The sequence below is a fragment of the Euprymna scolopes genome, chromosome 11 (assembly GCF_053919585.1).
Source record: "Euprymna scolopes isolate OS-2025 chromosome 11, ASM5391958v1, whole genome shotgun sequence".
NCBI classification, from domain to species: domain Eukaryota; kingdom Metazoa; phylum Mollusca; class Cephalopoda; order Sepiida; family Sepiolidae; genus Euprymna; species Euprymna scolopes.
This window is the reverse complement of record NC_136492.1, coordinates 1,868,344-1,894,874: the sequence shown is the minus strand read 5'-3', so window position 1 is coordinate 1,894,874 and position 26,531 is coordinate 1,868,344. Positions and strand designations below refer to the sequence as shown.

General features: G+C 37.5%; 63 non-coding genes across 63 annotated transcripts; all 63 read left to right on the top strand.

The window, feature by feature from the left end:
• The first annotated feature begins 21 nt into the window (after positions 1–21).
• On the top strand, positions 22–95 carry Trnat-ugu (transfer RNA threonine (anticodon UGU)). The gene has a single exon. It is a non-coding gene; the product is annotated as a tRNA-Thr (tRNA).
• Positions 96–309: 214 nt separating this feature from the next.
• Positions 310–383, top strand: Trnak-uuu (transfer RNA lysine (anticodon UUU)). The gene has a single exon. It is a non-coding gene; the product is annotated as a tRNA-Lys (tRNA).
• Positions 384–586: 203 nt separating this feature from the next.
• Trnat-ugu (transfer RNA threonine (anticodon UGU)) lies at positions 587–660 on the top strand. Its single transcript has one exon. It is a non-coding gene; the product is annotated as a tRNA-Thr (tRNA).
• A 70-nt stretch (positions 661–730) lies between these two features.
• On the top strand, positions 731–804 carry Trnat-ugu (transfer RNA threonine (anticodon UGU)). Its single transcript has one exon. It is a non-coding gene; the product is annotated as a tRNA-Thr (tRNA).
• Positions 805–1,594: 790 nt separating this feature from the next.
• Positions 1,595–1,668, top strand: Trnat-ugu (transfer RNA threonine (anticodon UGU)). Its single transcript has one exon. It is a non-coding gene; the product is annotated as a tRNA-Thr (tRNA).
• Positions 1,669–1,882: 214 nt separating this feature from the next.
• Trnak-uuu (transfer RNA lysine (anticodon UUU)) lies at positions 1,883–1,956 on the top strand. Its single transcript has one exon. It is a non-coding gene; the product is annotated as a tRNA-Lys (tRNA).
• Positions 1,957–2,159: 203 nt separating this feature from the next.
• Positions 2,160–2,233, top strand: Trnat-ugu (transfer RNA threonine (anticodon UGU)). The gene has a single exon. It is a non-coding gene; the product is annotated as a tRNA-Thr (tRNA).
• A 70-nt stretch (positions 2,234–2,303) lies between these two features.
• On the top strand, positions 2,304–2,377 carry Trnat-ugu (transfer RNA threonine (anticodon UGU)). The gene has a single exon. It is a non-coding gene; the product is annotated as a tRNA-Thr (tRNA).
• A 934-nt stretch (positions 2,378–3,311) lies between these two features.
• Positions 3,312–3,385, top strand: Trnat-ugu (transfer RNA threonine (anticodon UGU)). The gene has a single exon. It is a non-coding gene; the product is annotated as a tRNA-Thr (tRNA).
• A 70-nt stretch (positions 3,386–3,455) lies between these two features.
• Trnat-ugu (transfer RNA threonine (anticodon UGU)) lies at positions 3,456–3,529 on the top strand. The gene has a single exon. It is a non-coding gene; the product is annotated as a tRNA-Thr (tRNA).
• A 70-nt stretch (positions 3,530–3,599) lies between these two features.
• Positions 3,600–3,673, top strand: Trnat-ugu (transfer RNA threonine (anticodon UGU)). Its single transcript has one exon. It is a non-coding gene; the product is annotated as a tRNA-Thr (tRNA).
• Positions 3,674–3,743: 70 nt separating this feature from the next.
• Positions 3,744–3,817, top strand: Trnat-ugu (transfer RNA threonine (anticodon UGU)). Its single transcript has one exon. It is a non-coding gene; the product is annotated as a tRNA-Thr (tRNA).
• Positions 3,818–4,462: 645 nt separating this feature from the next.
• On the top strand, positions 4,463–4,536 carry Trnak-uuu (transfer RNA lysine (anticodon UUU)). The gene has a single exon. It is a non-coding gene; the product is annotated as a tRNA-Lys (tRNA).
• A 790-nt stretch (positions 4,537–5,326) lies between these two features.
• Positions 5,327–5,400, top strand: Trnat-ugu (transfer RNA threonine (anticodon UGU)). Its single transcript has one exon. It is a non-coding gene; the product is annotated as a tRNA-Thr (tRNA).
• A 70-nt stretch (positions 5,401–5,470) lies between these two features.
• On the top strand, positions 5,471–5,544 carry Trnat-ugu (transfer RNA threonine (anticodon UGU)). The gene has a single exon. It is a non-coding gene; the product is annotated as a tRNA-Thr (tRNA).
• A 934-nt stretch (positions 5,545–6,478) lies between these two features.
• On the top strand, positions 6,479–6,552 carry Trnat-cgu (transfer RNA threonine (anticodon CGU)). The gene has a single exon. It is a non-coding gene; the product is annotated as a tRNA-Thr (tRNA).
• A 214-nt stretch (positions 6,553–6,766) lies between these two features.
• Positions 6,767–6,840, top strand: Trnat-ugu (transfer RNA threonine (anticodon UGU)). The gene has a single exon. It is a non-coding gene; the product is annotated as a tRNA-Thr (tRNA).
• Positions 6,841–6,910: 70 nt separating this feature from the next.
• Positions 6,911–6,984, top strand: Trnat-ugu (transfer RNA threonine (anticodon UGU)). Its single transcript has one exon. It is a non-coding gene; the product is annotated as a tRNA-Thr (tRNA).
• Positions 6,985–8,206: 1,222 nt separating this feature from the next.
• Trnat-ugu (transfer RNA threonine (anticodon UGU)) lies at positions 8,207–8,280 on the top strand. The gene has a single exon. It is a non-coding gene; the product is annotated as a tRNA-Thr (tRNA).
• Positions 8,281–8,782: 502 nt separating this feature from the next.
• Positions 8,783–8,856, top strand: Trnat-ugu (transfer RNA threonine (anticodon UGU)). The gene has a single exon. It is a non-coding gene; the product is annotated as a tRNA-Thr (tRNA).
• Positions 8,857–9,070: 214 nt separating this feature from the next.
• On the top strand, positions 9,071–9,144 carry Trnat-ugu (transfer RNA threonine (anticodon UGU)). The gene has a single exon. It is a non-coding gene; the product is annotated as a tRNA-Thr (tRNA).
• A 358-nt stretch (positions 9,145–9,502) lies between these two features.
• Positions 9,503–9,576, top strand: Trnat-ugu (transfer RNA threonine (anticodon UGU)). Its single transcript has one exon. It is a non-coding gene; the product is annotated as a tRNA-Thr (tRNA).
• A 70-nt stretch (positions 9,577–9,646) lies between these two features.
• Trnat-agu (transfer RNA threonine (anticodon AGU)) lies at positions 9,647–9,720 on the top strand. The gene has a single exon. It is a non-coding gene; the product is annotated as a tRNA-Thr (tRNA).
• Positions 9,721–9,790: 70 nt separating this feature from the next.
• On the top strand, positions 9,791–9,864 carry Trnas-uga (transfer RNA serine (anticodon UGA)). The gene has a single exon. It is a non-coding gene; the product is annotated as a tRNA-Ser (tRNA).
• A 358-nt stretch (positions 9,865–10,222) lies between these two features.
• Trnas-uga (transfer RNA serine (anticodon UGA)) lies at positions 10,223–10,296 on the top strand. The gene has a single exon. It is a non-coding gene; the product is annotated as a tRNA-Ser (tRNA).
• Positions 10,297–10,942: 646 nt separating this feature from the next.
• Positions 10,943–11,016, top strand: Trnat-ugu (transfer RNA threonine (anticodon UGU)). The gene has a single exon. It is a non-coding gene; the product is annotated as a tRNA-Thr (tRNA).
• Positions 11,017–11,230: 214 nt separating this feature from the next.
• On the top strand, positions 11,231–11,304 carry Trnat-ugu (transfer RNA threonine (anticodon UGU)). The gene has a single exon. It is a non-coding gene; the product is annotated as a tRNA-Thr (tRNA).
• Positions 11,305–11,374: 70 nt separating this feature from the next.
• On the top strand, positions 11,375–11,448 carry Trnat-ugu (transfer RNA threonine (anticodon UGU)). The gene has a single exon. It is a non-coding gene; the product is annotated as a tRNA-Thr (tRNA).
• Positions 11,449–13,243: 1,795 nt separating this feature from the next.
• On the top strand, positions 13,244–13,317 carry Trnat-ugu (transfer RNA threonine (anticodon UGU)). The gene has a single exon. It is a non-coding gene; the product is annotated as a tRNA-Thr (tRNA).
• Positions 13,318–13,387: 70 nt separating this feature from the next.
• On the top strand, positions 13,388–13,461 carry Trnat-ugu (transfer RNA threonine (anticodon UGU)). The gene has a single exon. It is a non-coding gene; the product is annotated as a tRNA-Thr (tRNA).
• Positions 13,462–13,818: 357 nt separating this feature from the next.
• Trnat-ugu (transfer RNA threonine (anticodon UGU)) lies at positions 13,819–13,892 on the top strand. The gene has a single exon. It is a non-coding gene; the product is annotated as a tRNA-Thr (tRNA).
• A 214-nt stretch (positions 13,893–14,106) lies between these two features.
• On the top strand, positions 14,107–14,180 carry Trnak-uuu (transfer RNA lysine (anticodon UUU)). Its single transcript has one exon. It is a non-coding gene; the product is annotated as a tRNA-Lys (tRNA).
• Positions 14,181–14,250: 70 nt separating this feature from the next.
• Positions 14,251–14,324, top strand: Trnat-ugu (transfer RNA threonine (anticodon UGU)). Its single transcript has one exon. It is a non-coding gene; the product is annotated as a tRNA-Thr (tRNA).
• Positions 14,325–14,394: 70 nt separating this feature from the next.
• Positions 14,395–14,468, top strand: Trnat-ugu (transfer RNA threonine (anticodon UGU)). Its single transcript has one exon. It is a non-coding gene; the product is annotated as a tRNA-Thr (tRNA).
• Positions 14,469–14,682: 214 nt separating this feature from the next.
• Trnaa-agc (transfer RNA alanine (anticodon AGC)) lies at positions 14,683–14,756 on the top strand. Its single transcript has one exon. It is a non-coding gene; the product is annotated as a tRNA-Ala (tRNA).
• A 70-nt stretch (positions 14,757–14,826) lies between these two features.
• Trnat-ugu (transfer RNA threonine (anticodon UGU)) lies at positions 14,827–14,900 on the top strand. Its single transcript has one exon. It is a non-coding gene; the product is annotated as a tRNA-Thr (tRNA).
• Positions 14,901–15,114: 214 nt separating this feature from the next.
• Positions 15,115–15,188, top strand: Trnat-agu (transfer RNA threonine (anticodon AGU)). The gene has a single exon. It is a non-coding gene; the product is annotated as a tRNA-Thr (tRNA).
• Positions 15,189–15,402: 214 nt separating this feature from the next.
• Positions 15,403–15,476, top strand: Trnat-ugu (transfer RNA threonine (anticodon UGU)). The gene has a single exon. It is a non-coding gene; the product is annotated as a tRNA-Thr (tRNA).
• A 502-nt stretch (positions 15,477–15,978) lies between these two features.
• On the top strand, positions 15,979–16,052 carry Trnat-ugu (transfer RNA threonine (anticodon UGU)). Its single transcript has one exon. It is a non-coding gene; the product is annotated as a tRNA-Thr (tRNA).
• Positions 16,053–16,266: 214 nt separating this feature from the next.
• On the top strand, positions 16,267–16,340 carry Trnak-uuu (transfer RNA lysine (anticodon UUU)). The gene has a single exon. It is a non-coding gene; the product is annotated as a tRNA-Lys (tRNA).
• A 70-nt stretch (positions 16,341–16,410) lies between these two features.
• Trnat-ugu (transfer RNA threonine (anticodon UGU)) lies at positions 16,411–16,484 on the top strand. The gene has a single exon. It is a non-coding gene; the product is annotated as a tRNA-Thr (tRNA).
• A 70-nt stretch (positions 16,485–16,554) lies between these two features.
• Trnat-ugu (transfer RNA threonine (anticodon UGU)) lies at positions 16,555–16,628 on the top strand. Its single transcript has one exon. It is a non-coding gene; the product is annotated as a tRNA-Thr (tRNA).
• Positions 16,629–16,842: 214 nt separating this feature from the next.
• Positions 16,843–16,916, top strand: Trnaa-agc (transfer RNA alanine (anticodon AGC)). The gene has a single exon. It is a non-coding gene; the product is annotated as a tRNA-Ala (tRNA).
• Positions 16,917–16,986: 70 nt separating this feature from the next.
• Trnat-ugu (transfer RNA threonine (anticodon UGU)) lies at positions 16,987–17,060 on the top strand. Its single transcript has one exon. It is a non-coding gene; the product is annotated as a tRNA-Thr (tRNA).
• A 214-nt stretch (positions 17,061–17,274) lies between these two features.
• Positions 17,275–17,348, top strand: Trnat-agu (transfer RNA threonine (anticodon AGU)). The gene has a single exon. It is a non-coding gene; the product is annotated as a tRNA-Thr (tRNA).
• Positions 17,349–17,850: 502 nt separating this feature from the next.
• Positions 17,851–17,924, top strand: Trnak-uuu (transfer RNA lysine (anticodon UUU)). Its single transcript has one exon. It is a non-coding gene; the product is annotated as a tRNA-Lys (tRNA).
• Positions 17,925–17,994: 70 nt separating this feature from the next.
• Trnat-ugu (transfer RNA threonine (anticodon UGU)) lies at positions 17,995–18,068 on the top strand. Its single transcript has one exon. It is a non-coding gene; the product is annotated as a tRNA-Thr (tRNA).
• Positions 18,069–18,714: 646 nt separating this feature from the next.
• On the top strand, positions 18,715–18,788 carry Trnai-gau (transfer RNA isoleucine (anticodon GAU)). Its single transcript has one exon. It is a non-coding gene; the product is annotated as a tRNA-Ile (tRNA).
• A 70-nt stretch (positions 18,789–18,858) lies between these two features.
• On the top strand, positions 18,859–18,932 carry Trnaa-agc (transfer RNA alanine (anticodon AGC)). The gene has a single exon. It is a non-coding gene; the product is annotated as a tRNA-Ala (tRNA).
• Positions 18,933–20,010: 1,078 nt separating this feature from the next.
• Positions 20,011–20,084, top strand: Trnat-ugu (transfer RNA threonine (anticodon UGU)). The gene has a single exon. It is a non-coding gene; the product is annotated as a tRNA-Thr (tRNA).
• Positions 20,085–20,298: 214 nt separating this feature from the next.
• On the top strand, positions 20,299–20,372 carry Trnat-agu (transfer RNA threonine (anticodon AGU)). Its single transcript has one exon. It is a non-coding gene; the product is annotated as a tRNA-Thr (tRNA).
• Positions 20,373–21,018: 646 nt separating this feature from the next.
• On the top strand, positions 21,019–21,092 carry Trnak-uuu (transfer RNA lysine (anticodon UUU)). The gene has a single exon. It is a non-coding gene; the product is annotated as a tRNA-Lys (tRNA).
• A 70-nt stretch (positions 21,093–21,162) lies between these two features.
• Trnak-uuu (transfer RNA lysine (anticodon UUU)) lies at positions 21,163–21,236 on the top strand. Its single transcript has one exon. It is a non-coding gene; the product is annotated as a tRNA-Lys (tRNA).
• A 922-nt stretch (positions 21,237–22,158) lies between these two features.
• Trnat-agu (transfer RNA threonine (anticodon AGU)) lies at positions 22,159–22,232 on the top strand. The gene has a single exon. It is a non-coding gene; the product is annotated as a tRNA-Thr (tRNA).
• Positions 22,233–22,302: 70 nt separating this feature from the next.
• Positions 22,303–22,376, top strand: Trnaa-agc (transfer RNA alanine (anticodon AGC)). Its single transcript has one exon. It is a non-coding gene; the product is annotated as a tRNA-Ala (tRNA).
• Positions 22,377–22,734: 358 nt separating this feature from the next.
• Trnar-ucu (transfer RNA arginine (anticodon UCU)) lies at positions 22,735–22,808 on the top strand. The gene has a single exon. It is a non-coding gene; the product is annotated as a tRNA-Arg (tRNA).
• A 70-nt stretch (positions 22,809–22,878) lies between these two features.
• On the top strand, positions 22,879–22,952 carry Trnat-agu (transfer RNA threonine (anticodon AGU)). The gene has a single exon. It is a non-coding gene; the product is annotated as a tRNA-Thr (tRNA).
• A 934-nt stretch (positions 22,953–23,886) lies between these two features.
• Positions 23,887–23,960, top strand: Trnat-ugu (transfer RNA threonine (anticodon UGU)). Its single transcript has one exon. It is a non-coding gene; the product is annotated as a tRNA-Thr (tRNA).
• Positions 23,961–24,029: 69 nt separating this feature from the next.
• On the top strand, positions 24,030–24,103 carry Trnat-ugu (transfer RNA threonine (anticodon UGU)). The gene has a single exon. It is a non-coding gene; the product is annotated as a tRNA-Thr (tRNA).
• A 358-nt stretch (positions 24,104–24,461) lies between these two features.
• Positions 24,462–24,535, top strand: Trnat-ugu (transfer RNA threonine (anticodon UGU)). The gene has a single exon. It is a non-coding gene; the product is annotated as a tRNA-Thr (tRNA).
• Positions 24,536–24,893: 358 nt separating this feature from the next.
• Trnat-ugu (transfer RNA threonine (anticodon UGU)) lies at positions 24,894–24,967 on the top strand. The gene has a single exon. It is a non-coding gene; the product is annotated as a tRNA-Thr (tRNA).
• A 501-nt stretch (positions 24,968–25,468) lies between these two features.
• Positions 25,469–25,542, top strand: Trnat-ugu (transfer RNA threonine (anticodon UGU)). Its single transcript has one exon. It is a non-coding gene; the product is annotated as a tRNA-Thr (tRNA).
• Positions 25,543–25,612: 70 nt separating this feature from the next.
• Trnat-agu (transfer RNA threonine (anticodon AGU)) lies at positions 25,613–25,686 on the top strand. The gene has a single exon. It is a non-coding gene; the product is annotated as a tRNA-Thr (tRNA).
• The last annotated feature ends 845 nt before the right edge of the window (positions 25,687–26,531 follow it).

Below are 26,531 nucleotides of genomic sequence, written 5' to 3'. Positions count from 1 at the left end.
TTATTATTTCATAAATATATCGGCTCCATAGCTCAGTTGGTTAGAGCGCCAGTCTTGTAAACTGGAGGTCGAGGGTCCGAATCCCTCTGGAGCCTTTTATTCTCGTTTAACACTTATTTTATCATTAATGATACATAATCATATTTATTAGTTCATAAATATATCGGTTCCATAGCTCAGTTGGTTAGGGCGCGAGTCTAGTATACAGGAGGTCGAGGGTCCGAAACCCTCTGGAGCCTTTTATTCTCGTTTAACACTTGTTTGATCGTTAATGAAACATAATCATATTTATTATTTAATAAATATATCGGCTCCATAGCTCAGTGTGTTAGAGCGCCAGTCTTTTAAACTGGAGGTCCAGGGTCCGAATCCTTCTGGAGCCTTTTATTCTCGTTTTACACTTGTTTTATCATTAATGATACATAATCATATTTATTTTTTCATAAATATATCGGCTCCATAGCTCCTTTGGTTAGAGCGCCAGTCTAGTACACTGGAGGTCGAGGGTCCGAATCCCTCTGGAGCCTTTTATTCTTGTTTTATCGTTAATGATACATAGTCATATTTATTATGTCATAAATATATCGGCTCCATAGCTCAGTTGGTTAGAGCGCCAGTCTTGTAAACTGGAGGTCGAGGGTCTGAATCCCTCTGGAGCCTTTTATTCTCGTTTAACACTTATTTTATCATTAATGATACATAATCATATTTACTATTTCATAAATCTATCGGCTCCATAGCTCAGTTGGTTAGAGCGCCAGTCTTGTAAACTGGAGGTCGAGGGTCCGAATCCCTCTGGAGCCTTTTATTCTCGTTTAACACTTATTTTATCATTAATGATACATAATCATATTTACTATTTCATAAATCTATCGGCTCCATAGCTCAGTTGGTTTGAGCGCCAGTCTAGTAAACTGGAGGTCGAGGGTCCGAATCCCTCTGGAGCCTTTTATTCTCGTTTAACACTTGTTTTATCGTTAATGATACATAATCATATTTATTATTTCATAAATATATCGGCTCCATAGCTTAGTTGGTTAGAGCGCCAGTCTTGTAAACTGGAGGTCCAGGGTCCGAATCCCTCTGGAGCCTTTTATTCTCGTTTTACACTTGTTTTATCATTAATGATACATAATCATATTTATTATTTCATAAATATACCGGCTCCATAGTTCATTTGGTAAGAGCGCCAGTCTTGTAAACTGGAGGTCGAGGGTCCGAATCCCTCTGGAGCCTTTTAATCTCGTTTAACACTTATTTTATCATTAATGATACATAATAATATTTATTAGTTCATAAATATATCGGCTCCATAGCTCAGTTGGTTAGAGCGCCAGTCTTGTAAACTGGAGGTCGAGGGTCCGAATCGTTCTGGAGCCTTTTATTCTCGTTTAACACTTATTTTATCATTAATGGTACATAATCATATTTATTATTTCATAAATATATCGGCTCCATAGCTCAGTTTGTTAGAGCGCCAGTCTTGTAAGCTGGAGGTCCAGGGTCCGAATCCCTCTGGCGCCTTTTATTCTCGTTTAACACTTGTTTTATCGTTAATGGTACATAATAATATTTATTATTTCATAAATATATCGGCTCCATAGCTCAGTTGGTTAGAGCGCCAGTCTTGTAAACTGGAGGTCGAGGGTCCGAATCCCTCTGGAGCCTTTTATTCTCGTTTAACACTTATTTTATCATTAATGATACATAATCATATTTATTAGTTCATAAATATATCGGTTCCATAGCTCAGTTGGTTAGGGCGCCAGTCTAGTATACAGGAGGTCGAGGGTCCGAAACCCTCTGGAGCCTTTTATTCTCGTTTAACACTTGTTTGATCGTTAATGATACATAATCATATTTATTATTTCATAAATATATCGGCTCCATAGCTCAGTGTGTTAGAGCGCCAGTCTTTTAAACTGGAGGTCCAGGGTCCGAATCCTTCTGGAGCCTTTTATTCTCGTTTTACACTTGTTTTATCATTAATGATACATAATCATATTTATTTTTTCATAAATATATCGGCTCCATAGCTCCTTTGGTTAGAGCGCCAGTTTAGTACACTGGAGGTCGAGGGTCCGAATCCCTCTGGAGCCTTTTATTCTTGTTTTATCGTTAATGATACATAGTCATATTTATTATGTCATAAATATATCGGCTCCATAGCTCAGTTGGTTAGAGCGCCAGTCTTGTAAACTGGAGGTCGAGGGTCCGAATCCCTCTGGAGCCTTTTATTCTCGTTTAACACTTATTTTATCATTAATGATACATAATCATATTTACTATTTCATAAATCTATCGGCTCCATAGCTCAGTTGGTTAGAGCGCCAGTCTTGTAAACTGGAGGTCGAGGGTCCGAATCCCTCTGGAGCCTTTTATTCTCGTTTAACACTTATTTTATCATTAATGATACATAATCATATTTATTAGTTCATAAACATATCGGCTCCATAGCTGAGTTGGTTAGAGCGCCAGTCTAGTCAACTGGAGGTCGAGGGTCCGAATCCCTCTGGAGCCTTTTATTCTCGTTTAACACTTGTTTTATCGTTAATGATACATAATCATATTTATTATTTCATAAATATATCGGCTCCATAGCTTAGTTGGTTAGAGCGCCAGTCTTGTAAACTGGAGGTCCAAGGTCCGACTCCCTCTGGAGCCTTTTATTCTCGTTTTACACTTGTTTTATCATTAATGATACATAATAATATTTATTAGTTCATAAATATATCTCTTCCATAGCTCAGTGTGTTAGAGCGCCAGTCTTGTAAACTGGAGGTCGAGGGTCCGAATCGTTCTGGAGCCTTTTATTCTCGTTTAACACGTATTTTATCCTTAATGGTACATAATCATATTTATTTTTTCATAAATATATCGGCTCCATAGCTCAGTTTGTTAGAGCGCCAGTCTTGTAAGCTGGAGGTCCAGGGTCCGAATCCATCTGGAGCCTTTTATTCTCGTTTAACACTTATTTTATCATTAATGATAGATAATCATATTTATTAGTTCATAAATATATCGGCTCCATAGCTCAGTTGGTTAGAGCGCCAGTCTTGTAAACTGGAGGTCGATGGTCCGAATCCCTCTGGAGCCTTTTATTCTCGTTTAACACTTATTTTATCATTAATGATACATAATCATATTTATTAGTTCATAAATATATCGGCTGCATAGCTCAGTTGGTTAGTGCGCCAGTCTTGTAAACTGGATGTCGAGGGCCCGCACCCCTCTGGAGTCTTTTATTCTCGTTTAACACTTGTTTTATCATTAATGATACACAATCATATTTATTATTTCATAAATATATCGGCTCCATAGCTCAGTTGGTAAGAGCGCCAGTCTTGTAAACTGGAGGTCGAGGGTCCGAATCCCTCTGGAGCCTTTTATTCTCGTTTAACACTTATTTTATCATTAATGATACATAATGATATTTATTAGTTCATAAATATATCGGCTCCATAGCTCAGTTGGTTAGAGCGCCAGTCTTGTAAACTGGAGGTCGAGGGTACGAATCCCCCTGGGGCCTTTTATTCTCGTGTAACACTTGTTTTATCGTTAATGATACATAATTATATTTATTATTTCATAAATATATCGGCTCCATAGCTCAGTTGGTTAGAGCGCCAGTCTTGTAAACTGGAGGTCGAGGGTCCGAATCCCTCTGGAGCCTTTTATTCTCGTTTAATACTTATTTTATCATTAATGATACATAATCATATGTATTATTTCATAAATACATCGGCTCCATAGCTCAGTTGGTTAGAGCGCCAGTCTTGTAAACTGGAGGTCCAGGGTCCGAATCCCTCTGGAGCCTTTTATTCTCGTTTAACACTTATTTTATCATTAATGATACATAATCATATTTATTAGTTCATAAATATATCGGCTCCATAACTCACTTGGTTAGAGCGCCAGTCTAGTAAACTGGAGGTCGAAGGTCCGAATCCCTCTGGAGCCTTTTATTCTCGTTTAACAATTGTTTTATCGTTAATGATACATAATCATATTTATTATTACATAAATATATCGGCTCCATAGCTCAGTTGGGTAGAGCGCCAGTCTTGTAAACTGGAGGTCCAGGTCCGAATTCCTATGAAGCCCTTTATTCTCGTTTAACACTTGTTTTATCATTAATGATACATAATCATATTTATAAGTTCATAAATATATCGGCTCCAGAGCTAATTTGGTTTGAGCGCAAGTCTAGTATACTGGAGGTCGAGGGTCCGAATCCCTTTGGAGTCTTTTATTCTCGTTTAACACTTGTTTTATCATTAATGATACATAATCATATTTATTATTTCATAAATATATCGGCTCCATAGCTCAGTTGGTTAGAGCGCCAGTCTAGTAAATTGGAGGTCGAGGGTCCGAATCCCTCTGGAGCCTTTTATTCTCGTTTAACACTTGTTTTATCGTTAATGATACATAATCATATTTATTATTTCATAAATATATCGGCTCCATAGCTAAGTTGGTTAGAGCGCCAGTCTTTTAAACTGGAGGTCCAGGGTCCGAATCCCTCTGGAGCCTTTTATTCTCGTTTTACACTTGTTTTATCATTAATGATACATAATCATATTTATTATTTCATACATATATCGGCTCCATACCTCAGTTGGTTAGAGCGCCAGTCTTGTGAACTGGAAGTCCAGGGTCCGAATCCCTCTGGAGCCCTTTATTCTCGTTTAACACTTATTTTATCATTAATGATACAAAATCATATTTATTAGGTCATAAATATATCAGCTCCATAGCTCAGTTGGTTAGAGCGCCAGTCTTGTAAACTGGGGGTCGAGGGTCCGACTCCCTCTGGAGCCTTTTATTCTCGTTTAACACTTATTTTATCATTAATGATACATAATGATATTTATTATTTCATAAATATATCGGCTCCATAGTTCAGTTGGTTAGAGCGCCAGTCTTGTAAACTGGAGGTCGAGGGTCCGTATCCCTCTGGAGCCTTTTATTCTCGTTTAAAACTTATTTTATCATTAATGATACATAATCATATTTATTAGTTCATAAATATATCGGCTCCATAACTCAGTTGGTTAGAGCGCCAGTCTTGTAAATTGGAGGTCGAGGGTCCGAATCCCTCTGGAGCCTTTTATTCTCGTTTAACACTTTTTTTATCATTAATGATACATAATCATATTTATTATTTCATAAATATATCGGCTCCATAGCTCAGTTGGTTAGAGCGCCAGTCTTGTAAACTGGAGGTCCATGGTCCGAATCCCTCTGGAGCCTTTTATTCTCGTTTAACACTTATTTTATCATTAATGATACATAATCATATTTATTAGTTCATAAATATATCGGCTCCATAGCTCAGTTGGTTAGAGCGCCAGTCTTGTAAACTGGAGGTCCAGGGTCCGAATCCCTCTGGAGCCTTTGATTCTCGTTTAACACTTGTTTTATCATTAATGATACATAATCATATTTATTATTTCATAAATATATCGGCTCCATAGCTCAGTTGGTTAGAGCGCCAGTCTTGTAAACTGGAGGTCGAGGGTCCGAATCCCTCTGGAGCCTTTTATACTCGTTTTACACTTATTTTATCATTAATGATACATAATCATATTTATTAGTTACCAGATTTATCGGCTCCATAGCTCAGTGTGTTAGAGCGCCAGTCTTGTAAACTGGAGGTCCATGGTCCGAATCCCTCTGGAGCCTTTTATTCTCGTTTAACACTTGTTTTATCATTAATGATAGATAATCATATTTATTATTTCATAAATATATCGGCTCCATAGCTCAGTTGGTTAGAGCGCCAGTCTTGTAAACTGGAGGTCCAGTGTCCGAATCCCTCTGGAGCCTTCTATTCTCGTTTAGCACTTATTTTATCATTAATGATACATAATCATATTTATTATTTCATAAATATATCGGCTCCATAGCTCAGTTGGTGAGAGCGCCAGTCTTGTAAACTGGAGGTCCATGGTCCGAATCCCTCTGGAGCCTTTTGTTCTCGTTTAACACTTATTTTATCATATATGATACATAATCATAATTATTATTTCTTAAATATGTCGGCTCCATAGCTTAGTTGGTTAGAGCGCCAGTCTTGTAAACTGGAGGTCCAGGGTCCGAATCCCTCTGGAGCCTTTTATTCTCGTTTAACACTTATTTTATCATTAATGATACATAATCATATTTATTATTTCATAAATATATCGGCTCCATAGCTCAGCGTGTTAGAGCGCCAGTCTAGTAAACTGGATGTCGAGGGTCCGAATCCCTCTGGAGCCTTTTATTCTCGTTTAACACTTGTTTTATCGTTAATGATACATAATCATATTTATTATTTCATAAATATATGGGCTCCATATCTCAGTTGGTTTGATCGCCAGTCTTATAAACTGGAGGTCCAGGGTCCGAATCCCTCTGGAGCCTTTTATTCTCGTTTAACACTTGTTTTATCATTAATGATACACAATCATATTTATTATTTCATGCATATATCGGCTCCATAGCTCAGTTGGTTAGAGCGCCAGTCTCGTAAATTGGAGGTCGAGGGTCCGAATCCCTCTGGAGCCTTTTATTCTCGTTTAACACTTGTTTTATCGTTAATGATACACAATCATATTTATTATTTCATGCATATATCGGCTCCAAAGCTCAGTTGGTTAGAGCGCCAGTCTAGTAAACTGGAGGTCGAGGGTCCGAATCCCTCTGGAGCCTTTTATTCTCGTTTAACACTTGTTTTATCATTAATGATACATAATCATATTTATTATTTCATAAATATATCGGCTCCATAGCTCAGTTGGTTAGAGCGCCAGTCTTGTAAACAGGAGGTCGAGGGTCCGAATCCCTCTGGAGCCTTTTATTCTCGGTTAACACTTATTTTATCATTAATGATACATAATCATATTTATTATTTCATAAATATATCGGCTCCATAGCTCAGTTGGTAAGAGCGCCAGTCTTGTAAACTGGAGGTCAAGGGTCCGAATCCCTCTGGAGCCTTTTATTCTCGTTTAACACTTATTTTATCATTAATGATACATAATCATACTTATTATTTAATAAATATATCAGCTCCATAGCTCAGTTGGTTAGAGCGCAAGTCTAGTAAACTGGAGGTCGAGGGTCCGAATTTCTCTGGAGCCCTTTATTCTCGTTTAACACTTATTTTATCATTAACGATACATAATCATATTTATTAGTTCATAAATATATCGGCTCCATAGCTGAGTTGGTAAGAGCGCCAGTCTTGTAAACTGGAGGTCCAGGGTCCGAATCCCTCTGGAGCCTTTTATTCTCGTTTAACACTTATTTTATCATTAATGATACATAATCATATTTATTATTTCATAAATATATCGGCTCCATAGCTCAGTTGGTTAGAGCGCCAGTCTTGTAAACTGGAGGTCACGGATCCGATTCCTTCTGGGGCCATGTATTCTCGTTTAACACTTATTTTATGATTAATGATACATAATCATATTTATTAGTTCATAAATATATCGGCTCCATAGCTCAGTTGGTTAGAGCGCCAGTCTTGTAAACTGGAGGTACAGGGTCCGAATCCCTCTGGAGCCTTTTATTCTCGTTTAACACTTATTTTATCATTAATGATACATAATCATATTTATTATTTCATAGATATATCGGCTACATAGCTCAGTTGGTAAGAGCGCCAGTCTTGTAAACTGGAGTTCGAGGGTCCGAATCCCTCTGGAGCCTTTTATTCTCGTTTAACACTTGTTTTATCATTAATGATACATAATCATATTTATTATTTCATAAATATATCGGCTCCATAGCTCAGTTGGTTAGAGCGCCAGTCTAGTATACTGGTGGTCGAGGGTCCGCATTCCTCTGGAGCCTTTTATTCTCGTTTAACACTTGTTTTATCGTTAATGATACATAATCATATTTATTATTTAATAAATATATCAGCTCCATTGCTCAGTTGGTTAGAGCGCAAGTCTAGCAAACTGGAGGTCGAGGGACCGAATCCCTCTGGAGCCTTTTATTCTCGCTTAACACTGGTTATATCATTAATGATACATAATCATATTTATTATTTCATAAATATATCGGCTCCATATCTTAGTTGGTTAGAGCGCCAGTCTAGTAAACTGGAGGTCGAGGGTCCGACTACCTCTGGAGCCTTTTATTCTCGTTTTACACTTGTTTTATCGTTAATGATACATAATCATATTTATTATTTCATAAATATATCGGCTCCATAGCTCAGTTGGTTAGAGCGCCAGTCTTGTAAACTGGAGGTCCAGGGTCCAAATCCCTCTGGAGCCTTTTATTCTCGTTTAACACTTATTTTATCATTAATGATACATAATCATATTTATTATTTCATAAATGTATCGGCTCCATAGCTCAGTTGGTTAGAGCGCCAGTCTTGTAAACTAGAGGTCCAGGGTCCGAATCCCTCTGGAGCCTTTTATTCTCGTTTAACACTTATTTTATCATTAATGATACATAATCATATTTATTATTTCATAAATATATCGGCTCCATAGCACAGTTTGTTAGAGCTCCAGTCTAGCAAACTGGAGGTCGAGGGTCCGAATCCCTCGGGAGCCTTTTATTCTCGTTTAACACTTGTTTTATCGTTAATGATACATAATCATATTTATTATTTCATAAATATATCGGCTCCATTGCTCAGTGGGTTAGAGCGCCAGTCTTGTAAACTGGAGGTCCAGGGTCCGAATCCCTCTGGAGCCTTTTATTCTCGTTTAAAACTTATTTTATCAATGATGATACACAATCATATTTATTATTTCATAAATATATCGGCTTCATAGCTCAGTTGGTTAGAGCGCCAGTCTTGTAAACTGGAGGTCGAGGGTCCGAATCCCTCTGGAGCCTTTTATTCTCGTTTAACACTTATTTTATCATTAATGATACATAATCATATTAATTATTTAATAAATATATCGGCTCCATAGCTCAGTTGGTTTGAGCGCCAGTCTTGTAAAGTGGAGGTCCAGGGTCCGAATCCTTCTGGAGCCTTTTATTCTCGTTTAACACTTATTTTATCATTAATGATACATAATCATATTTATTAGTTCATAAATGTATCGGCTCCATAGCTCAGTTGGTTAGAGCGCCAGTCTTGTAAACTGGAGGTCGAGGGTCCGAATCCCTCTGGAGCCTTTTATTCTCGTTTAACACTTGTTTTATCGTTAATGATACATAATCATATTTATTATTTAATAAATATATCGGCTCAATTGCTCAGTTGGTTAGAGCGCCAGTCTAGTAAACTGGAGGTCGAGGGTCCGAATCCCTCTGGAGCCTTTTATTCTCGCTTAACACTGGTTTTATCATTAATGATACATAATCATATTTATTATTTCATAAATATATTTGCTCCATAGCTCAGTTGGTTAGAGCGCCAGTCTTGTAAACTGGAGGTCGAGGGTCCGAATCCCTCTGGAGCCTTTTATTCTCGTTTAACACTGATTTTATCATTAATGATACATAATCATATTTATTATTTAATAAATATATCGGCTCCATAGCTCAGTTGGTTAGAGCGCCAGTCTTGTAAACTGGAGGTCCAGGGTCCGAATCCCTCTGGAGCCTTTTATTCTCGTTTAACACTTATTTTATCATTAATGATACATAATCATATTTATTAGTTCATAAACATATCGGCTCCATAGCTCAGTTGGTTAGAGCGCCAGTCTAGTAAACTGGAGGTCGAGGGTCCGAATCCCTCTGGAGCCATTTATTCTCGTTTAACACTTGTTTTATCGTTAATGATACATAATCATATTTATTATTTCATAAATATATCGGCTCCATAGCTCAGTTGGTTAGAGCGCCAGTCTTGAAAACTGGCGGTCCAGGGTCCGAATCCCTCTGGAGCCTTTTATGCTCGTTTTACACTTGTTTTATCATTAATGATACATAATCATATTTATTAGTTCATAAATATATCGGCTCCATAGCTCATTTGGTTAGAGCGCCAGTCTAGTACACTGGAGGTCGAGGGTCCGAATCCCTCTGAAGCCTTTTATTCTCGTTTAACACTTGTTTTATCGTTAATGATACATAATCATATTTATTATTTCATAAATATATCGGCTCCATAGCTCAGTTGGTTAGAGCGCCAGTCTTGTAAAATGGAGGTCGAGGGTCCGAATCCTTCTGGAGCCTTTTATTCTCGTTTAACACTTATTTTATCATTAATGATAGATTATCATATTTATTAGTTCATAAATATATCGGCTCCATAGCTCAGTTGGTTAGAGCGCCAGTCTTGAAAACTGGAGGTCGAGGGTCCGAATCCCTCTGGAGCCTTTTATTCTCGTTTAACACTTGTTTTATCATTAATGATACATAATCATATTTATTATTTCATAAATATATCGGCTCCATAGCTCAGTTGATTAGAGCGCCAGTCTTGTAAACTGGAGGTCCATGGTCCGAATCCCTCTGGAGCCTTTTATTCTCGTTACACACTTATTTTATCATTAATGATACATAATCATATTTATTATTTCATAAATGTTTCGGCTCCATAGCTCAGTTGGTTAGAGCGCCAGTCTTGTAAGCTGGAGGTCCAGGGTCCGAATTCCTCTGGGGCCTTTTATTCTCGTTTAACACTTATTTTATCATTAATGATACATAATCATATTTATTAGTTCCTAAATATATCGGCTCCGTAGCTCAGTTGGTTAGAGCGCCAGTCTAGTAAACTGGAGGTCGAGTGTCCGAATCCCTCTGGAGCCTTTTATTCTCGTTTAACACTTGTTTTATCATTTATGATACATAATCATATTTATTATTTCATAAATATATCGGCTCCATAGCTCAGTTGGTTAGAGTTCCAGTCTTGTAAACTGGAGGTCCATGGTCCGCATCCCTCTGGAGCCTTTTATTCTCGTTTAACACTTATTTTATCATTAATGATACATACTCATATTTATTAGTTCATAAATATATCGGCTCCATAGCTCAGTTGGTTAGAGCGCCAGTCTTGTAAACTGGAGGTCGAGTGTCCGAATCCCTCTGGAGCCATTTATTCTCGTTTAACACTTATTTTATCATTAATGATACATAATCATATTTATTATTTCATAAATATATCAGCTCCATAGCTCAGTTGGTTAGAGCGCCAGTCTAGTAAACTGGAGGTCAAGGGTCCGAATCCCTCTGGAGCCTTTTATTCTCGTTTAACACTTGTTTTATCATTAATGATATATAATCATATTGATTATTTCATAAATATATCGGCTCCATAGCTCAGTTGGTTAGAGCGCCAGTCTTGTAAACTGGAGGTCCAGGGTCCGAATCCCTCTGGAGCCTTTTATTCTCGTTTAACACTTATTTTATCATTAATGATACATAATCATATTTATTATTTCATAAATATATCGGCTCCATAGCTCAGTTGGTTAGAGCGCCAGTCTTGTGAACTGGAGGTCCAGGGTCCGAATCCCTCTGGAGCCTTTTATTCTCGTTTAACACTTATTTTATCATATATGATACATAATAATATTTATTATGTCTTTAATATATCGGCTCCATAGCTTAGTTGATTAGAGCGCCAGTCTTGTAAACTGGAGGTTCAGGGTCCGAATCCCTCTGGAGACTTTTATTCTCGTTTAACACTTATTTTATCATTAATGGTATATAATCATATTTATTAGTTCATAAATATATCGGCTCCATAGCTCAGCGTGTACGAGCGCCAGTCTAGTAAACTGGAGGTCGAGGGTCCGAATCCCTCTGGAGCCTTTTACTCTCGTTTAACACTTGTTTTATCGTTAATGATACATAATCATATTTATTATTTCATAAATATATCGGCTCCATATCTCAGTTGGTTAGAGCGCCAGTCTTGTAAACTGGAGGTCCAGGGTCCGAATCCCTCTGGAGCCTTTTATTCTCGTTTAACACTTATTTTATCATTAATGATACATAATCATATTTATTAGTTCATAAATATATCGGCTCCATAGCTAATTTGGTTAGAGCGCCAGTCTAGTATACTGGAGGTCGAGGGTCCGAATCCCTCTGGAGCCTTTTATTCTCGTTTAACACTAGTTTTATCGTTAATGATATAATCATATTTATTATTTCATAAATATATCGGCTTCATAGCTCAGTTGGTTAGAGCGCCAGTCTTGTAAACTTGAGGTATAGGGTCCGAATCCCTATTGAGCCTTTTATTCTCGTTTAACACTTGTTTTATCATTAATGATACATAATCATATTTATTAGTTCATAAATATATCGGCTCCATAGCTCATTTGTTTAGAGCGCCAGTCTAGTATACTGGAGGTCGAGGGTCCGAATCCCTCTGGAGCCTTTTATTCTCGGTTAACACTTGTTTTATCGTTAATGATACATAATCATATTTATTATATCATAAATATATCGGCTTCATAGCTCAGTTGGTTAGAGCGCCAGTCTTGTAAACTGGAGGTCGAGGGTCCGAATCCCTCTGGATCTTTTATTCTCGTTTTACACTTGTTTTATCATTAATGATACATAATCATATTTATTAGTTCATACATATATCGGCTCCATAGCTCCGTTGGTTAGAGCACCAGTCTTGTAAACTGGAGGTCGAGGGTCCGAATCCCTCTGGAGCCTTTTATTCTCGTTTAACACTTATTTTATCATTAATGATACATAATCATATTTATTAGTTCATAAATATATCGGCTCCATAGCTCAGTTGGTTAGAGCGCCAGTCTTGTAAACAGGAGGTCGAGAGTCCGAATCCCTCTGGTGCCTTTTATTCTCGTTTAACACTTATTTTATCATTAATGATAGATAATCATATTTATTAGTTCATAAATATATCGGCTCAATAGCTCAGTTGGTTAGATCGCTCGTCTTGTAAACTGGATGTCGAGGGTCCGAATCCCTCTGGAGCCTTTTATTCTCGTTTAACACTTGTTTTATCGTTAATGATACATAATCATATGTATTAGTTCATAAATATATCGGCTCAATAGCTCAGTTGGTTAGAGCGCCAGTCTTGTAAACTGGAGGTCGAGGGTCCGAATCCCTCTGGAGCCCTTTGATCTCGTTTATCACTTATTTTATCATTAATGATACATAATCATATTTATTATTTCATAAATATGTCGGTTTCATAGCTCAGTTGGTCAGAGCGTCAGTCTTGTAAACTGGAGGTCGAGGGTCCGAACCCCTCTGGAGCCTTTTATTCTCGTTTAACACCTATTTTATCATTAATGATACATAATCATATTTATTATTTCATAAATATATCGGCTCCATAGCTCAGTTGGTTAGAGCGCCAGTTTTGTAAACTGGAGGTCGAGGGTCCGAATCCCTCTGGAGCCTTTTATTCTCGTTTAACACTTATTTTATCATTACTGATACATAATCATATTTATTAGTTCATAAATATATCGGCTCCATAGCTCAGTTGGTTAGAGCGCCAGTCTTGTAAACTGGAGGTCGAGGGTCCAAATCCCTCTGGAGCCTTTTATTCTCGTTTACACTTGTTTTATCGTGAATGATACATAATCATATTTATTATTTCGTAAATGTATCGGCTCCATAGCTCAGTTGGTTAGAGCGCCAGTCTTGTAAACTGGAGGTCCAGGGACCGAATCCCTCAGAAGCCTTTTATTCTCGTTTTACACTTGTTTTATCATTAATGATACATAATCATATTTATTAGTTCATAAATATATAAGCTCCATACCTCATTTTGTTAGAGCGCATGTCTAGTACACTGGGGGTCGAGGGTCCCAATCCCCCTGGAGCCTTTTATTCTCGTTTAACACTTGTTTTATCGTTAATGATACATAATCATATTTATTATTTCATAAATATATCGGCTCCATAGCTCAGTTGGTTAGAGCGCCAGTCTTGTAAACTGGAGGTCCAGGGTCCGAATCCCTCTGGAGCCCTTTATTCTCGTTTAACACTTATTTTATCATTAATGATACATAATCATATTTATTATTTCATAAATATATCGGCTCCATAGCTCAGTTGGTTAGAGCGCCAGTCTAGTAAACTGGAGGTCGAGGGTCCGAATTCCTCTGGAGCCTTTTACTCTCGTTTAACACTTGTTTTATCGTTAATGATACATAGTCATATTTATTATTTTATACATATATCGGCTCCATAGCTCAGTTGGTTAGAGCGCCAGTCTTTTAAACTGGAGGTCCAGGGTCCGAATCCCTCTGGAGCCCTTTATTCTCGTTTAACACTTATTTTATCATTAATGATACATAATCATATGTATTCGTTCATAAATATATCGGCTCCATAGCTCAGTTGGTTAGAGCGCCAGTCTTGTAAACTGGAGGTCGAGGGTCCGAATTCCTCTGGAGCCTTTTATTCTCGTTTAACACTTGTTTTATCGTTAATGATACATAATCATATGTATTAGTTCATAAATATATCGGCTCCATAGCTCAGTTGGTTAGAGCGCCAGTCTTGTAAACTGGAGGTCGAGGGTCCGAATCCCTCTGGAGCCTTTTGTCCTCGTTTTACACTTGTTTTATCATTAATGATACATAATCATATTTATTAGTTCATAGATATATCGGCTCCATAGCTCAGTTGGTTAGAACGCCAGTCTTGTACACTGGAGGTCGAGGGTCCGAATCCCTCTGGAGCCTGTTATTCTCGTTTAACACTTGTTTTATCCTTAATGATACATAATCATATTTATTATTTAATAAATATATCAGCTCCATTGCTCAGTTGGTTAGAGCGCAAGTCTAGCAAACTGGAGGTCGAGGGTCCGAATCCCTCTGGAGCCTTTTATTCTCGCTTAACACTTGTTTTATCGTTAATGATACATAATCATATTTATTATTTCATAAATATATCGGCTCCATAGCTCAGTTGGTTAGAGCGCCAGTCTTGTAAACTGGAGGTCGAGGGTCCGAATCCCTCTGGTGCCTTTTATTCTCGTTTAACACTTATTTTATCATTAATGATACATAATCATATTTATTATTTCATAAATATATCGGCTCCATAGCTGAGTTGGTAAGAGCGCCAGTCTTGTAAACTGAAGGTCGAGGGTCCGAATCCCTCTGGAGCCTTTTATTCTCGTTTAACACTTATTTTATCATTAATGATACATAATCATATTTATTAGTTCGTACATATATCGGCTCCATAGCTCAGTTGGTTAGAGCGCCAGTCTAGTAAACTGGAGGTCGAGGGTCCGAATCCCTCTGGAGCCTTTTATTCTCGTTTAACACATATTTTATCATTAATGATACATAATCATATATATTATTTCATAAATATATCGGCTCCATAGCTGAGTTGGTTAGAGCGCCAGTCTTGTAAACTGGAGGTCGAGGGTCCGAATCCCTCTGGACACTTTTATTCTCGTTTAACACTTATTGTATCATTAATGATACATAATCATATTTATTATTTCATAAATATATCGGCTCCATAGCTCAGTTGGTTAGAGCGCCAGTCTTGTGAACTGGAGGTCCAGGGTCCGAATCCCTCTGGAGCCTTTTATTCTCGTTTAACACTTATTTTATCATATATGATACATAATAATATTTATTATGTCTTTAATATATCGGCTCCATAGCTTAGTTGATTAGAGCGCCAGTCTTGTAAACTGGAGGTTCAGGGTCCGAATCCCTCTGGAGACTTTTATTCTCGTTTAACACTTATTTTATCATTAATGATACATAATCATATTTATTATTTCATAAATATATCAGCTCCATAGCTCAGTTGGTTAGAGCGCCAGTCTAGTAAACTGGAGGTCAAGGGTCCGAATCCCTCTGGAGCCTTTTATTCTCGTTTTACACTTGTTTTATCATTAATGATACATAATCATATTTATTAGTTCATAAATATATAAGCTCCATACCTCATTTTGTTAGAGCGCATGTCTAGTACACTGGGGGTCGAGGGTCCCAATCCCCCTGGAGCCTTTTATTCTCGTTTAACACTTGTTTTATCGTTAATGATACATAATCATATTTATTATTTCATAAATATATCGGCTCCATAGCTCAGTTGGTTAGAGCGCCAGTCTTGTAAACTGGAGGTCCAGGGTCCGAATCCCTCTGGAGCCCTTTATTCTCGTTTAACACTTATTTTATCATTAATGATACATAATCATATTTATTATTTCATAAATATATCGGCTCCATAGCTCAGTTGGTTAGAGCGCCAGTCTAGTAAACTGGAGGTCGAGGGTCCGAATTCCTCTGGAGCCTTTTACTCTCGTTTAACACTTGTTTTATCGTTAATGATACATAGTCATATTTATTATTTTATACATATATCGGCTCCATAGCTCAGTTGGTTAGAGCGCCAGTCTTTTAAACTGGAGGTCCAGGGTCCGAATCCCTCTGGAGCCCTTTATTCTCGTTTAACACTTATTTTATCATTAATGATACATAATCATATGTATTCGTTCATAAATATATCGGCTCCATAGCTCAGTTGGTTAGAGCGCCAGTCTTGTAAACTGGAGGTCGAGGGTCCGAATTCCTCTGGAGCCTTTTATTCTCGTTTAACACTTGTTTTATCGTTAATGATACATAATCATATGTATTAGTTCATAAATATATCGGCTCCATAGCTCAGTTGGTTAGAGCGCCAGTCTTGTAAACTGGAGGTCGAGGGTCCGAATCCCTCTGGAGCCTTTTGTCCTCGTTTTACACTTGTTTTATCATTAATGATACATAATCATATTTATTAGTTCATAGATATATCGGCTCCATAGCTCAGTTGGTTAGAACGCCAGTCTTGTACACTGGAGGTCGAGGGTCCGAATCCCTCTGGAGCCTGTTATTCTCGTTTAACACTTGTTTTATCCTTAATGATACATAATCATATTTATTATTTAATAAATATATCAGCTCCATTGCTCAGTTGGTTAGAGCGCAAGTCTAGCAAACTGGAGGTCGAGGGTCCGAATCCCTCTGGAGCCTTTTATTCTCGCTTAACACTTGTTTTATCGTTAATGATACATAATCATATTTATTATTTCATAAATATATCGGCTCCATAGCTCAGTTGGTTAGAGCGCCAGTCTTGTAAACTGGAGGTCGAGGGTCCGAATCCCTCTGGTGCCTTTTATTCTCGTTTAACACTTATTTTATCATTAATGATACATAATCATATTTATTATTTCATAAATATATCGGCTCCATAGCTGAGTTGGTAAGAGCGCCAGTCTTGTAAACTGAAGGTCGAGGGTCCGAATCCCTCTGGAGCCTTTTATTCTCGTTTAACACTTATTTTATCATTAATGATACATAATCATATTTATTAGTTCGTACATATATCGGCTCCATAGCTCAGTTGGTTAGAGCGCCAGTCTAGTAAACTGGAGGTCGAGGGTCCGAATCCCTCTGGAGCCTTTTATTCTCGTTTAACACATATTTTATCATTAATGATACATAATCATATATATTATTTCATAAATATATCGGCTCCATAGCTGAGTTGGTTAGAGCGCCAGTCTTGTAAACTGGAGGTCGAGGGTCCGAATCCCTCTGGACACTTTTATTCTCGTTTAACACTTATTGTATCATTAATGATACATAATCATATTTATTAGTTCATAAATATATCGGCTCCATTGCTCAGTTGGTTAGAGCGCCAGTCTAGTAAACTGGAGGTCGAGGGTCCGAATCCCTCTGGAGCCTTTTATTCTCGTTTAACACTTATTTTATCATTAATGATACATAATCATATTTATTAGTTCATAAATATATCGGCTCCATGGCTCAGTTTGTTAGAGCGCCAGTCTAGTAAACTGGAGGTCGAGGGTCCGAATCCCTCAGGAGCCTTTTATTCTCGTTTAACACTTGTTTTATCGTTAATGATACATAATCATATTTATTAGTTCATAAATATATCGGCTCCATATCTCAGTTGGTTAGAGCGCCAGTCTTTTAAACTGGAGGTCGAGGGTCCGAATCCCTCTGGCGCCTTTTATTCTCGTTTAACACTTGTTTTATCGTTAATGATACATAATAATATTTATTATTTCATAAATATATCGGCTCCATAGCTCAGTTGGTTAGAGCGCCAGTCTTGTAAACTGGAGGTCCAGGGTCCGAATCCCTCTGGAGCCTTTTATTCTCGTTTAACACTTGTTTTATCGTTAATGATACATAATCATATTTATTATTTCATAAATGTATCAGCTCCATAGCTCAGTGTGTTAGAGCGCCAGTCTTTTAAACTGGAGGTCCAGGGTCCGAATCCTTCTGGAGCCTTTTATTCTCGTTTTACACTTGTTTTATCATTAATGATACATAATCATATTTATTATTTCATAAATATATCGGCTCCATAGCTCAGTTGGTTAGAGCGCCAGTCTTGTAAACTGGAGGTCCAGGGTCCGAATCCTTCTGGAGCCTTTTATTCTCGTTTAACACTTATTTTATCATTAATGATACATAATCATATTTATTAGTTCATAAATATATCGGCTCCATAGCTCAGTGTGTTAGAGCGCCAGTCTTGTAAACTGGAGGTCCAGGGTCCGAATCCCTCTTGAGCCCTTTATTCTCGTTTAACACTTATTTTATCATTAATGATACATAATCATATTTGTTATTTCATAAATATATCGGCTCCATAGCTCAGTTGGTAAGAGCGCCAGTCTTGTAAACTGGAGGTCCAGTGTCCGAATCCCTCTGGAGCCTTTTATTCTCGTTTAACACTTATTTTATCATTAATGATACATAATCATATTTATTATTTCCTAAATATATCGGCTCCATAGCTCAGTTGGTTAGAGCGCCAGTCTGATATACTGGAGGTCGAGGGTCCGAATCCCTCTGGAGCCTGTTATTCTCGTTTAACACTTGTTTTATCGTTAATGATACATAATCATATTTATTATTTAATAAATATATCGGCTCCATTGCTCAGTTGGTTAGAGCGCAAGTCTAGCAAACTGGAGGTCGAGGGTCCGAATCCCTCTGGAGCCTTTTATTCTCGCTTAACACTGGTTTTATCATTAATGATACATAATCATATTTATTATTTCATAAATATTTCGGCTCCATAGCTCAGTTGGTTAGAGCGCCAGTCTAGTAAACTGGAGGTCGAGGGTCCGAATTCCGCTGGAGCCTTTTATTCTCGTTTAACACTTGTTTTATCGTTAATGATACATAATCATATTTATTATTTCATAAAAATATCGGCTCCATAGCTCAGTTGGTTAGAGCGCCAGTCTTGTAAAATGGAGGTCGAGGGTCCGAATCCCTCTGGAGCCTTTTATTCTCGTTTAACACTTATTTTATCATTAATGATACATAATCATATTTATTATTTCATAAATATATCGGCTCCATAGCTCAGTTGGTTAGAGCGCCAGTCTTGTAAACTGGAGGTCCAGGGTCCGAATCCCTCTCGAGCCTTTTATTCTCGTTTAACACGCATTTTATCATTAATGATACATAATCATATTTATTAGTTCATAAATATATCGGCTCCATAGCTCAGTTGGTTAGAGCGCCAGTCTTGTAAACTGGAGGTCGATGGTCCGAATCCTTCTGGTGACTTTTATTCTCGTTTAACACTTATTTTATCATTAATGATACATAATCATATTTATTATTTCATAAATATATCGGCTCAATAGCTCAGTTGGTTAGAGCGCCAGTCTTGTAAACTGGAGGTCGAGGGTCCGAATCCTTCTGGAGCCTTTTATTCTCGTTTAACACTTATTTTATCATTAAGGATACATAATCATATTTATTAGTTCATAGATATATCGGCACCATAGCTCAGTTGGTTAGAACGCCAGTCTTGTACACTGGAGGTCGAGGGTCCGAATCCCTCTGGAGCCTTTTATTCTCGTTTAACACTTGTTTTATCATTAATGATACATAATCATATTTATTATTTCATAAATATATCGGCTCCATAGCTCAGTTGGTTAGAGCGCCAGTCTTGTAAACTGGAGGTCCATAGTCCGAATCCCTCTGGAGCCTTTTATTCTCGTTTAACACTTATTTTATCATTAATGATACATTATCATATATATTATTTAATAAATATATCGGCTCCATAGCTCAGTTGGTTAGAGCGCCAGTCTTGTAAACTGGAGGTCGAGGGTCCGAATCCCTCTGGAGCCTTTTATTCTCGTTTAACACTTATTTTATCATTAATGATACATAAGCATATTTATTATTTCACAAATATATCGGCTCCATAGCTGAGTTGGTAAGAGCGCCAGTCTTGTAAACTGAAGGTCGAGGGTCCGAATCCCTCTGGAGCCTTTTATTCTCGTTTAACACTTATTTTATCATTAATGATACATAATCATATTTATTATTTCGTACATATATCGGCTCCATAGCTCAGTTGGTTAGAGCGCCAGTCTAGTAAACTGGAGGTCGAGGGTCCGAATCCCTCTGGAGCCTTTTATTCTCGTTTAACACTTATTTTATCATTAATGATACATAATCATATATATTATTTCATAAATATATCGGCTCCATAGCTGAGTTGGTTAGAGCGCCAGTCTTGTAAATTGGAGGTCCAGGGTCCGAATCCCTCTGGAGCCTTTTGTTCTCGTTTAACACTTATTGTATCATTAATGATACATAATCATATTTATTATTTCTCAAATATATCGGCTCCATAGCTGAGTTGGTAAGAGCGCCAGTCTTGTAAACTGGAGGTCGAGGGTCCGAATCCCTCTGGAGCCTTTTATTCTCGTTTAACACTTATTTTATCATTAATGATACATAATCATATTTATTATTTCGTAAATATATCGGCTCCATTGCTCAGTTGGTTAGAGCGCCAGTCTAGTAAACTGGAGGTCGAGGGTCCGAATCCCTCTGGAGCCTTTTATTCTCGTTTAACACTTATTTTATCATTAATGATACATAATCATATTTATTAGTTCATAAATATATCGGCTCCATAGCTCAGTTTGTTAGAGCGCCAGTCTAGTAAACTGGAGGTCGAGGGTCCGAATCCCTCCGGAGCCTTTTATTCTCGTTTAACACTTGTTTTATCGTTAATGATACATAATCATATTTATTAGTTCATAAATATATCGGCTCCATAGCTCAGTTGGTTAGAGCGCCAGTCTTTTAAACTGGAGGTCGAGGGTCCGAATCCCTCTGGCGCCTTTTATTCTCGTTTAACACTTGTTTTATCGTTAATGATACATAATCATATTTATTATTTCATAAATATATCGGCTCCATAGCTCAGTTGGTTAGAGCGCCAGTCTTTTAAACTGGAGGTCCAGGGTCCGAATCCCTCTGGAGCCCTTTATTCTCGTTTAACACTTATTTTATCATTAATGATACATCATCATATTTATTATTTCATAAATATATCGGCTCCATAGCTCAGTTGGTTAGAGCGCCAGTCTAGTAAACTGGAGTCGAGGGTCCGAATGCCTCTGGAGCCTTTTACTCTCGTTTAACACTTGTTTTATCGTTAATGATACATAATCATATTTATTATTTCATAAATGTATCAGCTCCATAGCTCAGTGTGTTAGAGCGCCAGTCTTTTAAACTGGGGGTCCAGGGTCCGAATCCTTCTGGAGCCTTTTATTCTCGTTTTACACTTGTTTTATCATTAATGATACATAATCATATTTATTATTTCATAAATATATCGGCTCCATAGCTCATTTGGTTAGAGCGCCAGTCTAGTACACTGGAGGTCGAGGGTCCGAATCTCGCTGGAGCCTTTTATTCTTGTTTTATCGTTAATGATACATAGTCATATTTATTATGTCATAAATATATCGGCTCCATAGCTCAGTTGGTTAGAGCGCCAGTCTTGTAAACTGGAGGTCCAGGGTCCGAATCCTTCTGGAGCCTTTTATTCTCGTTTAACACTTATTTTATCATTAATGATACATAATCATATTTATTAGTTCATAAATATATCGGCTCCATAGCTCAGTTGGTTAGAGCGCCAGTCTTGTAAACTGGAGGTCGAGGGTCCGAATCCCTCTTGAGCCCTTATTTCTCGTTTAACACTTATTTTATCATTAATGATACATAATCATATTTGTTATTTAATAAATATATCGGCTCCATAGCTCAGTTGGTAAGAGCGCCAGTCTTGTAAACTGGAGGTCCAGTGTCCGAATCCCTCTGGAGGCTTTTATTCTCGTTTAACACTTATTTTATCATTAATGATACATAATCATATTTATTATTTCATAAATATATCGGCTCCATAGCTCAGTTGGTTAGAGCGCCAGTCTAGTATACTGGAGGTCGAGGGTCCGAATCCCTCTGGAGCCTGTTATTCTCGTTTAACACTTGTTTTATCGTTAATGATACATAATCATATTTATTATTTAATAAATATATCGGCTCCATTGCTCAGTTGGTTAGAGCGCAAGTCTAGCAAACTGGAGGTCGAGGGTCCGAATCCCTCTGGAGCCTTTTATTCTCGCTTAACACTGGTTTTATCATTAATGATACATAATCATATTTATTAGTTCATAAATATATCGGCTCCATAGCTCAGTTGGTTAGAGCGCCAGTCTAGTAAACTGGAGGTCGAAGGTCCGAATTCCTCTGGAGCCTTTTATTCTCGTTTAACACTCGTTTTATCGTTAATGATACATAATCATATTTATTATTTCATAAATATATCGGCTCCATAGCTCAGTTGGTTAGAGCGCCAGTCTTGTAAAATGGAGGTCGAGGGTCCGAATCCCTCTGGAGCCTTTTATTCTCGTTTAACACTTATTTTATCATTAATGATACATAATCATATTTATTATTTCATAAATATATCGGCTCCATAGCTCAGTTGGTTAGAGCGCCAGTCTTCTAAACTGGAGGTCCAGGGTCCGAATCCCTCTGGAGCCTTTTATTCTCGTTTAACACTTATTTTATCATTAATGATACATAATCATATTTATTAGTTCATAAACATATCGGCTCCATAGCTCAGTTGGTTAGAGCGCCAGTCTAGTAAACTGGAGGTCGAGGGTCCGAATCCCTCTGGAGCCTTTTATTCTCGTTTAACACTTGTTTTATCGTTAATGATACATAATCATATTTATTATTTCATAAATATATCGGCTCCATAGCTCAGTTGGTTAGAGCGCCAGTCTTGTAAACTGGAGGTCCAGGGTCCGAATCCCTCTGAAGCCTTTTATTCTCGTTTAACACTTGTTTTATCGTTAATGATACATAATCATATTTATTATTTCATAAATATATCGGCTCCATAGCTCAGTTGGTAAGAGCACCAGTCTTGTAAACTGGAGGTCCAGGGTCCGAATCCCTCTGGAGGCCTTTTTTCTCGTTTAACACTTATTTTATCATTAATGATAGATAATCATATTTATTAGTTCATAAATATATCGACTCCATAGCTCAGTTGGTTAGAGCGCCAGTCTTGTAAACTGGAGGTCGAGGGTCCGAATCCCTCTGGAGCCTTTTATTCTCGTTTAACACTTATTTTATCGTTAATGATACATAATCATATTTATTAGTTCATAAATATATCAGCTCCATAGCTCAGTTGGTTAGAGCGCCAGTCTTGTAAACTGGAGGTCGAGGGTCCGAATCCTTCTGGAGCCTTTTATTCTCGTTTAACACTTATTTTATCATTAATGATACATAATCATATTTATTAGTTCATAAATATATCGGCTCCATAGCTCAGTTGGTTAGAGCGCCAGTCTTGTAAACTGGAGGTCCATGGTCCAGATCCCTCTAGAGCCTTTTATTCTCGTTTAACACTTGTTTTATCATTAATGATACATAATCATATTTATTATTTCATAAATATATCGGCTCCATAGCTCAGTTGGTTAGAGCGCCAGTCTTGTAAACTGGAGGTCCATGGTCCGAATCCCTCTGGAGCCTTTTATTCTCGTTTAACACTTATTTTATCATTAATGATACATAATCATATTTATTATTTGATAAATGTATCGGCTCCATAGCTCAGTTGGTAAGAGCGCCAGTCTTGTAAACTGGAGGTCGAGGGTCCGAATCCCTCTGGAGCTTTTATTCTCGTTTAACACTTATTTTATCATTAATGGTACATAATCATATTTATTATTTGATAAATGTATCGGCTCCATAGCTCAGTTGGTAAGAGCGCCAGTCTTGTAAACTGGAGGTCGAGGGTCCGAATCCCTCTGGAGCCTTTTATTCTCGTTTAACACTTATTTTATCATTAATGGTACATAATCATATTTATTATTTCATAAATATATCGGCTCCATAGCTCAGTTGGGTAGAGCGCCAGTCTTGTAAGCTGGAGGTCCAGGGTCCGAATCCCTCTGGAGCCTTTTATTCTCGTTTAACACTTATTTTATCATTAATGATACATAATCATATTTATTAGTTCATAAATATATCGGCTCCATAGCTCAGTTGGTTAGAGCGCCAGTCTAGTAAACTGGAGGTCGAGGGTACAAATCCCTCTGGAGCCTTTTATTCTCGTTTAACACTTGTTTTATCGTTAATGATACATAATCATATTTATTATTTCATAAATATATCGGCTCCATAGCTCAGTTGGTTAGAGCGCCAGTCTTGTAAACTGGAGGTCCAGGGTCCGAATCCCTCTGGAGCCCTTTATTCTCGCTTAACACTTATTTTATCATTAATGATAAATAATCATATTTATTAGTTCATAAATATATCGGCTCCATAGCTTAGTTTGTTAGAGCGCCAGTCTTGTAAACTGGAGGTCGAGGGTCCGAATACCTCTGGAGCCTTTTATTCTCGTTTAACACTTATTTTATCATTAATGATACATAATCATATTTATTATTTCATAAATATATCGGCTCCATAGCTCAGTTGGTTAGAGCGCCAGTCTTGTAAACTGGAGGTCCAGGGTCCGAATCCTTCTGGAGCCTTTTATTCTCGTTTAACACTTATTTTATCATTAATGATACATAATCATATTTATTAGTTCATAAATATATCGGCTCCATAGCTCAGTTGGTTAGAGCGCCAGTCTTGTAAACTGGAGGTCGAGGGTCCGAATCCCTCTGGAGCCCTTATTCTCGTTTAACACTTATTTTATCATTAATGATACATAATCATATTTATTATTTCATAAATATATCGGCTCCATAGCTCAGTTGGTAAGAGCGCCAGTCTTGTAAACTGGAGGTCCAGGGTCCGAATCCCTCTGGAGGCTTTTTATTCTCGTTTAACACTTATTTTATCATTAATGATACATAATCATATTTATTATTTCATAAATATATCGGCTCCATAGCTCAGTTGGTTAGAGCGCCAGTCTAGTATACTGGAGGTCGAGTGTCCGAATCCCTCGGGAGCCTTTTATTCTCGTTTAACACTGGGTTTATCGTTAATGATACATAATCATATTTATTATTTAATAAATATGTCGGCTCCATTGCTCAGTTGGTTAGAGCGCAGTCTAGTAAACTGTAGGTCGAGGGTCCGAATCCCTCTGGAGCCTTTTATTCTCGCTAAACACTGGTTTTATCATTAATGATACATTATCATATTTATTATTTCATAAATATATCGGCTCCATAGCTCAGTTGGTTAGAGCGCCAGTCTTGTAAACTGGAGGTCGAGGGTCCGAATCCCTCTGGAGCCTTTTATTCTCGTTTAACACTTATTTTATCATTAATGATACATAATCATATTTATTAGTTCATAAACATATCGGCTCCATAGCTCAGTTGGTTAGAGCGCCAGTCTAGTAAACTGGAGGTCGAGGGTCCGAGCCCCTCTGGAGCCTCTTATTCTCGTTTAACACTTGTTTTATCGTTAATGATTCATTATCATATTTATTAGTTCATAAATATATCGACTCCATAGCTCAGTTGGTTAGAGCGCCAGTCTTGTAAACTGGAGGTCCAGGGTCCGAATCCCTCTGGAGCCTTTTATTCTCGTTTTACACTTGTTTTATCATTAATGATACATAATCATATTTATTAGTTCATAAATATATCGGTTCCATAGCTCATTTGGTTAGAGCGCCAGTCTAGTAAACTGGAGGTCGAGGGTCCGAATCCCTCTGGAGCCTTTTATTCTCGTTTAACACTTGTTTTATCGTTAATGATACATAATCATATTTATTATTTCATAAATATATCGGCTCCATAGCTCAGTTGGTTAGAGCGCCAGTCTTGTAAACTGGAGGTCCAGGGTCCGCATCCCTCTGGAGCCCTTTATTCTCGCTTAACACTTATTTTATCATTAATGATAGATAATCATATTTATTAGTTCATAAATATATCGGCTCCATAGCTCAGTTTGTTAGAGCGCCAGTCTTGTAAACTGGAGGTCGAGGGTCCGAATACCTCTGGAGCCTTTTATTCTCGTTTAACACTTATTTTATCATTAATGATACATAATCATATTTATTATTTCATAAATATATCGGCTCAATTGCTCAGTTGGTTAGAGCGCCAGTCTTGTAAACTGGAGGTCTAGGGTCCGAATCCTTCTGGAGCCTTTTATTCTCGTTTAACACTTATTTTATCATTAATGATACATAATCATATTTATTATTTCATAAATATATCGGCTCCATAGCTCAGTTGGTTAGAGCGCCAGTCTTGTAAACTGGAGGTGAAGGGT